General features: G+C 54.3%; 1 protein-coding gene across 4 annotated transcripts in view; it reads left to right on the forward strand.

Moving 5' to 3' along the window:
* The window catches only part of CTBP2 (C-terminal binding protein 2), a 156,786-nt gene that overhangs the window by 123,014 nt on the left and 21,319 nt on the right, over window positions 1–12,453 (forward strand). The window contains exon 1 of one of the 4 annotated variants that reach the window (XM_030334409.1): window positions 12,317–12,425. The exons of the other annotated variants lie outside the window; for them this stretch is intronic. The gene's annotated coding sequence lies outside the window, so the exon portion shown is untranslated. Of the gene's footprint in view, window positions 1–12,316; window positions 12,426–12,453 lie in introns of those variants that run through there. 4 annotated transcript variants of the gene reach the window in all.

Here is a 12,453-nt window from a genome sequence, read left to right on the forward strand (position 1 = left end):
TTCTGTTGTCTCGCACCGTAGATTCTGGTTTTGTCTCGTGTGTGGGGTTTTTTTTTGTTTGTTTGTTTTTTTTAAGTTTGATCATACAATGTATTTGACTTACAGTTTGTTTTTTTTTTTTAAGATCAATGTACAACGGGAGGGAAGTCAGATGCACACAGCAAGAGCGTGTGCACCTCCTCCTTCCCAAACATTCTTTCTTTGCAACCAACTAATTTGCATGGCGATGACATTTGTTGCTCCAGTAATTCCATCTGATAATGGCCGGGCTTGCAAAGCGGATCTGAAAACATATTCCTTAATTATGTGTTGCTAAGCAACGAGAGGGTTTGGTCATAATCACAGAAAGATTATCTCCTCATTGAAGTCCTGGAAAGGTTTTGCTGAAGGAGGACCTGTAAAATTGCCTTATTTTCTCCTTTTTTTTTTTCCCCTGTTTGTTTTGCACCGCCTTCTCACAAAAACATTCCCCATTATTTGGGTCCGGGGTAAGGGATATTATTTAAGTTGTTTGGAGTCTGATTGTTAACACACGGCTTTGCAGACCAAAGGATATTGATTTCTGTTTCATTTGCGTGGCAGTGAGCCAGTGCCAAGGAAGCCTGAAGTAGGAAGTCTGCCAGCAAATAAATTTCTCTGTCGGATGATCTAGCCCGTAGCAGCCGTCTTCCTCCGCGTCCCTTCTCGTACATGCAGTGTGTCTTTATAACCCTCCCCTGAAAGCGGCGTGTCGGGGACCCGGGGGTAGGAGCTCGCAGCCTGCAGAAGTGGCATTTGGGGTGGCAGGCTTCATAGAATCGACAGCCGGCTTTCGATCGGTTGGAACCTACAGTCGAGCTCCTGGCAGCCCTTTCCCCCCCTCCGCGAGGGGAACGTTTACGTTGAAGGGAAGCAGCACAGACCTCAAGTCTGGAAACCCGCGGTCCCCGCTTGCCTGCTGAGCTGGGCGATGACCATCTTCAAATCTAGCCCTGGCCGCCGTGGTCACTTGTGACACGGCCAGCAGGAGTAGTAAATCTTCTTCGTCTTGGTCTTCACCGGACTCCGAAGGTTTCCGGGTGATCTGGAGGAGCAGGGAAGGCCAGGAAGGGGGACTGTCTTCTCTCTCTTTGGAGAGGGAATCTGTAGGTTTCCAGTGGGTTGCGTGTTAGGGCTTCAGTGCCTGGTTTCCTTTTTATGGGCTTTGGATGTGGGGACACCTACTTGCTTTTCTTAGTCCACGAACTACCTGCTTCATCTCGGCCGGCTTTGTGGGTATAAATACCAGGCTGCTTGCTAGTCCGTGGCAGTTCAGGGTGACCGGACGAGGAGGGACCCCCGTGCGGCCCGCCATTCCCACGTGACCCGGGATTAGGGGGCTTGCACATCAGACTTGCGTGAGCGTCGGCCCCCGGTGCACCTGCTGTGGCTCACGCGCTGACCTGGTTGACTGTGTGGCACAAGCTGCGGAACCTTCCGGCAGTGGCTGCAACCCGGCGGTGCCCCCTCCCCCACATCACGTGGTGTCGACTGAGCCCTTTCTGTGACAGTGCAGCAGGGCGCCTCCTGTAAACAGCGGCACTGCAGCCATCTTCGGAATCTGTCTTCCCCGGACACGACAGAGCACACAGCCTGCGGAGGGCTCGCCCAGAGCACGCCCAGCGCTCGTGGCTGCAGATGAGAAATGCAGCAGGGCTCGCTCTTTCTGGGGCTTGTCTGTTTCCTTCCAGGCTTTTTTCTGCATGCAGCTGGATTCATTAAGCGTTGTGACCCCCAGCTGGTAGCGGGGGCCACTGCCCCGAGGACCTTTCAGGACCCATCCAAGGTCCGTTTCCACCGGGGTTGTGGGGAGATGGGGGGTTGTCCCCACGTTCTCCGCCATCAGAGCTGGTCACGCGTGTGGCGGGGTTGGATGTGGCACTGACGTGTGTGCACCTGGCCTGCTGGGTAGGAAGCTGGGACCCCCCCCCCCCCCAGTCTCAACAGAATCAGAGGATTGGGCCGTGCACACCTGGTGATTCCTTCCCGGTCCTTGGTTTTTGTGGAGGGGCCCTGGGCATATGAAGGTCTGTGCTGACAGGTGGGTAGGGAGGCGATTCCCTGGTCTTGAGGGTGAGGACTCTCAAACCATCGGGCTGGAGGGAGGTCACCGTGAGGCCCCAGAGGCACCCAGTGCCAGCCATTCGCACCATTCCCTACCCCAGGTTAGAGCCAGCCTGGGAGGGGTGGGATGGGGATCTGGGGACTGTGACCCTGAGCTGACCCGGCAGGACACCAGGTTGACACCATCCCTTCTGCTGAATAGCATTACTTTGGCGAGATCTTGCCGTTTGACTAAAGAGATGAGTGAGGGAAGCAGGGAGACCCTTAAAACTCCTGAACACAGACCGTGGACCAAGTGAGGCAGGTTGTGAGCTTTGCACTTGGGCACGATTCTTCAGCACTGACCGTGCCCCTGCTGTGTGCTGAGTCCCAAGTCAGATGTTTTGACCCTCACAATCGTGTAAGACCCAAGCGTGGTCCTCAGATGCTCCACAGCCTGGGGTGTTGTCAGGGGTGGGGCGTGCTGCCATGTGAAACCAGGGGGCCACGCGGGGGCCTTCTGGGAGCCCGATGTGGTTGGGAACACTTGTCTATGGACATGGTGTGCAGTGGAGGGAAAGGCTGAGGGCACAGTACAAACCCTAGGACAGCCATCAAATGCAGACCTTGTGGGGAGGTCGAGGGAGAGCACGTGACTCGAGCCAGCGTGAGGGAGCAAAGACCTGTGTGCAGGAGTCACAGCCTGCAAGGGCTCTTAGAGTCCGGGCTGTCGTTTTGTGACCCCCCCCCCCCCTCGAGGCAACTCTGGGACTTGTTTTCTTACAGAGTGGTCTGTACCTCGGTGGCCAAGAAATTTCTAGCAGGAAGGAGACTTGTGTGAGGCCACTCAGCCAGTTCTCGTCTCTCTTTCTGGCCAGGACCCTCTTTTCTACAGTTGCCTCCCTTACAAATCAAGCTCGGGAAGGAGCCGTGCACTTCAGAGGTGCTGACAGCTCAGCCTTCCCAAGCGAGGAAAACCCCTAAAATGCGTTCCCAGTGCCCATAAAAGTGGCAGCTTTTGTCCCGTCTTTCAGGCTGGCCCCTGTGCACATTTAGGAGTCAAATGTGGCTCTTCGGTTCATTGTTCTCCAAATTCAAGGTGCCCCCTCCCTCTGTGGTCACCTGCTCCTTCCTGGCCTCTGCATTCGAGGCCTAGATGCAGCCGTTCCCTCTTGGAGACCCCACCATTCCCACCCCTGTTGGAGCTCACCTGGACTGATGGGTCATTCCCAGTCATCACTGTTGACTGTTTGCCCAGAGTGGGAATGATCATCTGTCAGCGCCCAGAAGAATCTGGATCTCGGTCATTTTCTCCTTTTCGGACTAAACTCAGAACCTGAACTCCATACCACCTTTTGTTCCTATAGGTTCCTATAGGTTCCAGATCTTACTGGGCAGAGTCTGAATTTCTCAGTTCTTTTTTTTTTTTTTTAATTTTTTTTTTTTTTAACGTTTATTTATTTTGAGGCAGAGAGAGACAGAGCATGAACGGGGGAGGGGCAGAGAGAGAGGGAGACACAGAATCGCAAGCAGGCTCCAGGCTCTGAGCCATCAGCCCGGAGCCCGACGCGGGGCTCAAAGTCACAGACCGCAAGATCGTGACCTGAGCTGAAGTCGGACGCTTAACCGACTGAGCCACCCAGGCGCCCCTGAATTTCTCAGTTCTTATTGAGCTCCTAGAAAACCCATGTACCCTGCAGCCCAGGAACATAGCAAGGTGGTTGAATGCATGGCTGGGACGTCTATAGCGTGCTGTGTGTCTTTTGGTAAGTGTATGGAGTTCTCGGTTTCTTCGTCCGTGTCTGCCACATGAGGGTAGGAACCGAACCTGCCTTGTGGGTGTATGTGCGTGCAGCGGGCATAGGAAGAAGTAACTTGAGCGTTGAGGTCCTCAAACCTGTGTGTGGCCTTGGCCAGAGACCGGGCCTGCTTCGGGAATGGTGCCTTTCTCGTCATTATGTCCTGGTCACTTCTGAGGCTGGAGGCAGGACTCTGGGCTGAGGGGCACTGGGGGCTCAGAGGCCAGGCTAGAGTCGTTAGAGCTTAACGGGCCTTTCCCAAATCTGGGTGTCTGGGAATTTCTATGAACTTAATTCTTACGCAGCTCACCCTCCAACGTTGTGTTGCTAACTGCATCCCCCTCTGCACAGGTGCGTGTCGGCGATCATACAGGGAGTGTGGCCTGGGTACTTGGGTTTGAACTCCAGTCCTCTGCCTAACGGCAAGGAAGTCCCCACCCCTCTGTGTAACGGGGGCTTCTGGCCCTCTTGGAGGGCTACAGGGTCCCCACAGGGCTTTTGCCTAATGTGTGGGACACACAGGGGGTGGTTAATGAGGTTAGTCTTTGCTGTGTTTTCCTCCAAGTTAGTCTGAAGAGCTGAGCCGTGTTCTCATGGGAGGAGCTGGTGCCTGGACCTCCCCGGGACACTGGCCACCTCTGCCTGAGCTCCTGTCACCACACCCTCTCCGGCGTGACCCGAGCGGGCCCGAAGTCTCCCGGCACAGGTTGGCTGTGCCTTATCTCTAGATGGCCATTCTGTCTTCCTGTTTTAGAAAGAGTGGGGCCTCCTCCGCCCTCACGAGCCCTGCCTTCGAGGAGTAAGCTGGCAGACTCCATCCACTTCGGCTTCCAAAGAATAGTTTTGTGTCTCAGTATCTCTTCCTATCTTCAGACTCCTCCAGGGGTGACTACCTCTCAAATCTGTCAAAGAGGCAGCGGTCCCAACCACACAGCCAAATTTCCCTGAAGATTTGCAGAGTTAGGGACACAAGGGGTTGAGCCAGATCGACAGTCGGGGTGAGTATTGGTGCAATTATCTGCCCAAGGAAAGGAGAAGCTGATTGAGCCCTTCACCATGCTACTTGCTTTCTTCCCCCGCCCCCCCTTAAAGTTTATTTATTTTGAGAGAGACAGAATGCGAGCAGGGGAGGGGCAGAGAGAGAGAGAATGAGAATCCCAAGCAGGCTCCACGCTGTCAGCACAGAGCTCAGTGTAGGGCTTGAGCTCACGAATCCATGAGATCATGACCTGAGCCAAAATCAAGAGTTGGACACAACCGACTGAGCCACCCAGGCTCCCCGACCATCAGCTTTCTCACATGACCTTTTCTTTATTTTCTTAACTGCATATATATGACGGACGGACGTGTTATGTTGTGCAAGTTTAAGGTGTTACTTTGATACGTTTATGTATGGCAATATGATTGCTGATATAGTGGTATTATGATACAGTGTCGTCTAAATTCATCGTACTGTGCGTTAGATCTCTATGGCTTACACTTTTTGCAAGTTTGCGTGTGAAACGCTATCACTCTTGTCCCTATGCTCTGGCCACCCCATGGTGGCCACCATTGTACCTTCTGGGTTTTTCAGGTTTAACCTTCCTAGATTCCACTTATATCTGAGGTTACACATACTTGCCTTCCTCTGTCTCACTTCTCCGGCGTAGTATCACGTGCTCAGGGGCCACCCGTGTTGTCGCAAATGGGAGAATATTCCCCCTTTCTCGTGGCTGAGTAATATTGTGCACACGGAGCACATCTTTTTTTATCCATTCATCTGTGGAGGAGCATTTAGGTTGTTTCCGCATCTTGACCGTTGAGAATAATGCTTTGATAAACACGAGAGCGCATACATCTGAAAATTCTGTTTTCCTGCCCTTTGCACATATACCCCAAAGTGGAATGGTTGGATCATATAACGGATCTATTTTTAATTTTTTGAAGAACGTCCATACTGGTTTCCACGGTGGTCGGACCAGTTTACATTCCCACTAACGGCGAACCTGGTTTCCTTTTTACCACCCCGTCACCAGCACCCTTTGTCTCTTGTCTCCTTGTTGGTAGCCATTCCACCAGGTGTGAATTGACATCTTGTGATTTGGGGTTGCAACTCCCCAATGATTAGTGATGTGGAGCATCTTTTCATGTGTCTGTTTGCCATTTTGGTCTCCCACGTGATCTGTGCTTTACCCTGGGGCTCTCCAGGTTCCATTTGACCTCATTGACCCCAGGGCTTGACATGGGTCTTCCCATGGACCCGGGGCCCAGGAAGCAGATGGGAAGTCCTCACTGGCTTTTGGTATCAGATTTGTGCCTTGCGAATATTTTCTGCCTTTCTATGGCTGTCTTTTCATGTTCTCGATACTGACCTTGAAACACAAATGTTTTTCCATTTGATGAAGTCCAGTTTGTTTCCTTTGCTTGCTTTGTGCTTTGGTATTAATCCAAGGTCATGAAGATTTATGTCTATATTTTCTGTCTAAGGGTTTGACAGCATTACTTCTTCCATCCAGAAGAGCCAAGTTTGAACCATTTTGAGTGCAAATGTGTGCGCGCGTGTGAAGTAGGGGTCCAGCCACCTTCATTCTACCGCCTGTGGGTATCTAGGTGTTCAGTTCTGTTTGCATTTGCTTTCAGAGGAGCAGAGCTACCTGAGGGGGCCCAGGGCCAGGGCAGCAGGGGAACCACACCCTAGATGTATTGCATTTGGTGATTAATCTTCCAAAGAAGATTGACTTTTTTTTTTTTAATGTTTATTTATTATTGAGAGACAGAGCATGAGCATGGGAGGGACAGAGAGAGGGCGAGACACAGAATTCGAAACGGGCTCCAGGCTCCAAGCTGTCAGCACAGAGCCCGACGCGCGGCTCGAACTCACGGACCGCGAGATCATGACCTGAGCCGAAGTCAGACGCTTAACCGACTGAGCCACCCAGGCGCCCCAGTTGACATTTTTTTAAAAAGAGAAAACCGGCACATGTTGGAAGATTTTCAGGCATTTGGAACCAATTTCTTGTCGCCAAGATTATACGAGTCAAGAATTCTAAAGCTCTTTCACAGGAGCCTTGCTAGTACATAGGAGCTTGGGGTTTGGTTTTGTTTTTTAGGTTTATGAAAAAGAAATAATGCTTGGAGCCCATAACTAACTAGCCCATGTTGGCGATACGGAGCCTGAATGTGATTAAACATGCTGCTGTTGGGTGTTTTCCCCACTCAGAGGCTGGCTGACACAAAGAACTTTCTAGTTGTTTTTCATGTAAAGGGAAAAAACAGTCTGTTCACTTGTACTTACCCCCTCCACCGCTCAAGGAACAGGAAGGTACACGGCAGTTAAATTTAGCCAAATAGCGAGCAGTACGCAGCGTATGAATAAAACAACTTTTTGCCAAATTGTTAGGAGAGCATAAAATCAAACCTGTAAATGCCCATCCCCGCTGAGAAGGTGGGCGGCTCTGGGGACATGTTCTCCTGAGAGCCGTTGAGAATTGGTCCCAGGAAGGTTTTGCCAAATGTGAGCGGAACAACTTGTTGTTTAAACAAGATCGCTGCGGGAGGAAGCATCCCGGTGTGCTGAGTTTGTACGAAGCGATGAGGGCTCTGGGCAGGAACTCTGACTTTGGGGTCCCCATCCCAGGTAGCCGAGGTGCCGGTGGGGCCGAGGGGGAGTGAGTGCTCCCAACACGGACCACGTGAAAGCAGGGTAGGGGTGAATCAGCCCAGGAAATGGTGGGAATGGTCACCATTCTGGAACATTTGACAAGGATTATCCCATCTGAAGTCCTGAGAAACTGGGTGATTCCCCGTGAAGATGACGAATCTTGAAGCTCAGGGAGTTCGTGCTTTCGCCCAGGTCACACCGCAGGGCTGGGACGTGAAGCCAACCTGTCTGACTCCAAGCCTGTGACTGGTCTCTGTGCCACGACGAGCCACCAAGCTCAGTGCGACAGTCAAGTGGCATAAAGCCGGGAAGGAGAAACCAGCCTAGGCTGGAGGCTGAGGTCTAGGTTAGCGAGAAGAACAGGGTCAAGGGCGTGACTCTGGAGGAGTCCCATGGTGCTCTGAGGCTCATTTCCTCAAATATGACATGGGGGTGATGGGCTCCCCTCGTCCCCAGAGACCTGAGGACTATGTCACACCACACGCTGGCCCAGGCTTTGCTCATGGCCAAGCTTGGTGCACGTACAGCTCCCTGGGTGCCTTCTGGGTACATTCCTGTCCCCAGCTGGGGCCCTGCAAGCTGCACGGGGGCCCTGCCGCTGTGCCCCAGAGCCAAGAGCCTTCCCTCTGTGCTGTGCTGCCTTTGGGAGCACCAAGGAAATTAACTCTTCTGTGTGCTCCAGCGGAGGGCACACGCCCCTTTGTCCTAAGAGGGTGTAAGCCTAGCAAAGGGGAGGGCTCTAACACACGAGGGAAGAATCGAGTAGGTGGTGGAAAAAGAAAACACAGAAGAAAAAAAATGAAACTGGATGATGAGGCCAGAACGCAGAGAGCTTTCCCTGCGGTCTTGTGCCCAAAGACAGGTGGGAATTTCACTCCAGGCTTCCTAGTAACCCTAGTAAAGAGGGAAATGAGATCCCTTAAAAATCCACACCGTGCACAGGAGGGAACCACTGAGCCCCATCGCTCAGAAGCAGCTTTCTCTGAGCGATCCCAAGGCGTCTCCTGCCCTTGACCACCCGTCCAAAGAATCTGCACGAGCCAGGTTTGCAGTTTGCCTCCGTGTGTTACTTCCCCATGATGGCCCAACCTTCCCCGCTCCGTTCAGGGGCTCCCTGACCTCTGACCACTTCCTGCGGTGCTGTCTTCTAATTTTTATAAAACGTTGGTTAAGATTTTCACTGGACCTCCTCCAGGCGCGATTGCTAAACCCACCACGTGCAGGTTTGGGGTCTGGGTGAGCTGTTCCTGCAGCTGGCGTCTGATTTCCTCTCCAGGGTGTCTGCCTCTTCCTCCGGCCAGCCCTTCAGGAGGCATCGCCGAGGCCCAAGGGAAGTAGCGATTTTCCTCCGTTGTCGAAGGGGGCTGTGCCTTGGAGAGGCGAACGCTGTCCCCAGGCGCACGGCATGGGCCCGGCCACCCCCCTCCTTCTACGGTGCTTAAAGCTGACCTCTCAACCTGCCCCACTTCCCCACTGGGGATTTCTCTATGAGCTGCTTTTCATTTGATGGAATAAATATGACTTTGTGATGGGTTCTAGTGTTTTCCTGTGAACTGGGCTTCGAGCCTGGAACACTTTGGGAGTCATTAGATTTTAAGAAAAAAAGTTACAGAGGAGAAGAGCAGGGAGGGGACATCACACCAGCTGCCGTGCTTGGGAAAATCAGCTTCCCGGCCACTCTGGGGCCCGAGGGCAGCCCGTTTGGCTGCTGGCCCACCGGATAGCAAGCCTGTTAAAGGGTCTTTAGAATCTCTTTCCTCTTTGGTTTTAGGGATACATGAAAAAACCGAGTTAGCTGAAAGCCTTGGGCTTCTTCCCTCTCCCGTCCCGGCCTTGGTGGCTGTTGTAACTAAGAAACAGGGCACTATTTTGTTTTTGCGGGCACTGGGCCTGGGCGGTATATGGGCAGAAGAATAAGCCTGGGTCTCCCGGGCTCTTCCAGGGGCCTTCAGGAAGAAAGCATGTTGTCTGTTCCCTGGGTGGGGGGAGAGGGGGCACCAAAGGAGTCAGTCCATCTTATTCCAGGAGAGGACCCAGTGGCTGATGTGGTGACCAGGAAAGACCAGGGTGCCGGGCATGCACGGGCAGCCCGAGGACCTTGGTGAGACAAGCCTGTAGGGGCAGGGTCGTTCGCAGCTGCTCCCGGGTCACAGGTCACCTGAGCACCTGGCTTGCTGTCCTTTGGAAGGAAAGGGCCTTCCGGGCCCCAAAGAGAGTGGGGGTCTGTCCTCAGCCTGGTCGGTCATCCCCCCCTCCCCCTCCAGGGGCTTCCTTGACCTTGCTGTGTCCCCTAGACTGCCACAGCCCCCTTCTGAGTGCGAGGGCCCTCAAGTGCTCCCGTGGAGAGAGGTTGGGGTAGGCGAGTCCCTGCGGTCGGTGGGTTGACTGCGGCCCCCTGGGGCTCCCGCAGAGTCCTGTCAGCCCTACATGAGCCAGAGACACTCCAGCAGCACACAGGCCGCAAGTGGGCGTGCAAAGCCTGCCCCTTCTTCTCTCATCTTTATTTCATTTTATTTTTCTCAAACATCTCCTTCTGTTGTTGCCATGGGCACATTTTTAGCACTTGAGACATACTCCGACGGAACAGCCCAGTGGCCTCTGCTGGTGGCCCCCCCCCACCCCCACTGTGGGCAGGTAGAGCCTTTCTGGAAGTCCCGGAGGGACAGCCCATCCCTCCGCAGCCGTGGGCCAGGGGGAGACCAGGGTCTGCGCCCCCGTTCCCCGCTCCCCAGGGCTGGAGCGGGGTGCACAGACGAGGCCTGGGAGCCAGGCCTGCGTCCCACGGCCCCGTAGCACGGTGTCCGCGCGTTCCGGGCAGACAGGTGCACGGTTTTGAGCGTCCGGCCACTCGGGAAAGGCCCTACGGTGGCGACGAGCCGTCGTCATCCTTGCTCGGAGCCCTTGGGGTTCCCGCGGATGTTTGCTCCCTGACAAACACCGGCAGCTGCTCTCCCGTGTGGGACGCGGCTCTCACGGTGGCGAAGCGCAGTCCCTGGGGAAGCGGTGACCTTGGCAGTGTGTTGGTCAGACACCTGCGTGGATGGTTTCCCACGTGGCTGGCGTGTTACGTCCGGCACCGTCTACGAGCTAAACGATAAATGGACTCCAGCCCAGTAACAGGAGGGGAGTAAGGTTTTCTCCGGGGCAGCACCTCAGGGCCGTGAACAGGCCTCGTTCGCTTGCCCAGAGCTTCTGTCGAAGGCTGTGGAACACGTTTCTTCCCCCACCCCCACCCCCACCCCCACCCCAGGCTAATTGAAAGCCCAAGGAAACAGACATATGGTAACTGGTAAATACCCTACACACTCTGAGTATTTTCTAGGAAAGAATACTTGGTGTGGGGAGCTCTGGGTGGCGAATTCTCACTTTTCTTACCTCTGTCCTCTTTCCACGAGGCCTGGTGGCTCGACCATTTCTCCAGTTAACGTTTAGAAGGGACTGAACTGTGTCATGCTCCCCCCGCTCCCCCACCAGCACTGGTCGAAGCTCAGTCCTCTGAGCTCATCCCTTCCCCGAGGCCCCGGGGAACTATTTCCTCCTTCCAAGCCTGCACATCCCGAACCCCAGAGCCTCCCCTGGAGCCTCAGCGAGCCCGCCTGACCAGGGGCCGCCATCAGGTTGCTTCCTGTAAGCACGGTCTGGCAAAGCGTCGGTCCGTGGCGTCCTTGGGTTAATGCTTTCGGGGGCAGAGGTCGAGAGCCAAGCCGGCGTTTGCCAGACCGGGTTTCTTATCAGCCGGGCCCATGGGTGCCTGTTGGTTCTTAGGGCACTTCGAGGAATGACCTCGTGTCCCTGAGAGTGGCTTGGGGAATGGGACCACCCGCTCTTCAGTTTGCTCAACATTCTGTGCTGTTCTGGGACTTGGTCTGGATGGATACATCTTTTCAGTCTCCGTCGTTTTCGGGGCTCCAGGGGCCACCAGCAGACCAGAGGGACTTGGTGGGCCCTGGGCGAGGTCCCAGCTTGGAGGGTACCACAGAGGGAGGGGTTGACTTCTTTTGGTGCCTCAAGATCACGTTGGATGACAATTAACCACCCTGCGATTCGTCTCTTGGGCCCCAAATCCAGAGCAACCCCACAGGGAACGGTCCATCCCTGCCGTGAGAAACCCCAGGATTCTTGATTGACAGGTAGCCAGTGCTGCCCGGGAGAGGGGAACCTGAAGGCCCACCTTCTCCCCTAAGCTGTTGGGATCACCTGTCATCAGGCGAGTTGGGTCCCAGGCCCAAGGCATGCTGGGAAACTGGAAGGTGAATTGTGACCTCGCCTAGATGGGAAGCCAGTGGGTCCTTGAACCTGGGGGTCGGTTGGTCCTGAGCCGAGTGTCTGCTGCCCTTGGACCCAGATTACATCCCTCCAGCCCGTCCTCCCTCCTTCCGCGCTCCAGGACCACCCACGTGAGACTGGCCTTTGGGGAAATCCAGAACATGAATCACGTTTTACCACAAATAGAAGCAGAACCTTGCATCCTTGTCTGTGGAAATGTGCCCCGCACCCGCGTGCTTGGTTTTCTGTCTTGTCCCCGTGGCCCTGAGCTGGTCGAAGCTCATCCCCCCCTGCCTCAGGAGCTCCTTCAGGGCAGAGGGATTCACCTGAAACCTGGGACCCCCTGGCGACTGGTGAGGGTGACACGGCTCACACCCTCAAAGCCAGGAGCCACTCTGGAAAGGATGCATCGAGCGCGGCAGGGCTGGGGGGCACCTGCGCGTGTGAGTGTCCACGGGAATGATTTCAAGCAAGCAATAAATGGCTCTTGGTTTTGTTCTTAAGCTCTGTGGGAAAAAGGAAAAGTTGCTGTCACTTTTCTCTGTTCAAGGTCCCCGGTGTGGTGTGGACATTCTGTACGGTTCAGGCGGCTGGGACAGTTTCCCTGGGTTGCTCTAAGGAACCAGTTAAAGCGACAACAAATGCTTGTCTTTCTGGAGGTACAGAAGTTCTACGTTGTTTTTTGGT

The sequence above is a fragment of the Lynx canadensis genome, chromosome D2, assembly GCF_007474595.2.
Source record: "Lynx canadensis isolate LIC74 chromosome D2, mLynCan4.pri.v2, whole genome shotgun sequence".
Taxonomy (NCBI): Eukaryota; Metazoa; Chordata; class Mammalia; order Carnivora; family Felidae; genus Lynx; species Lynx canadensis.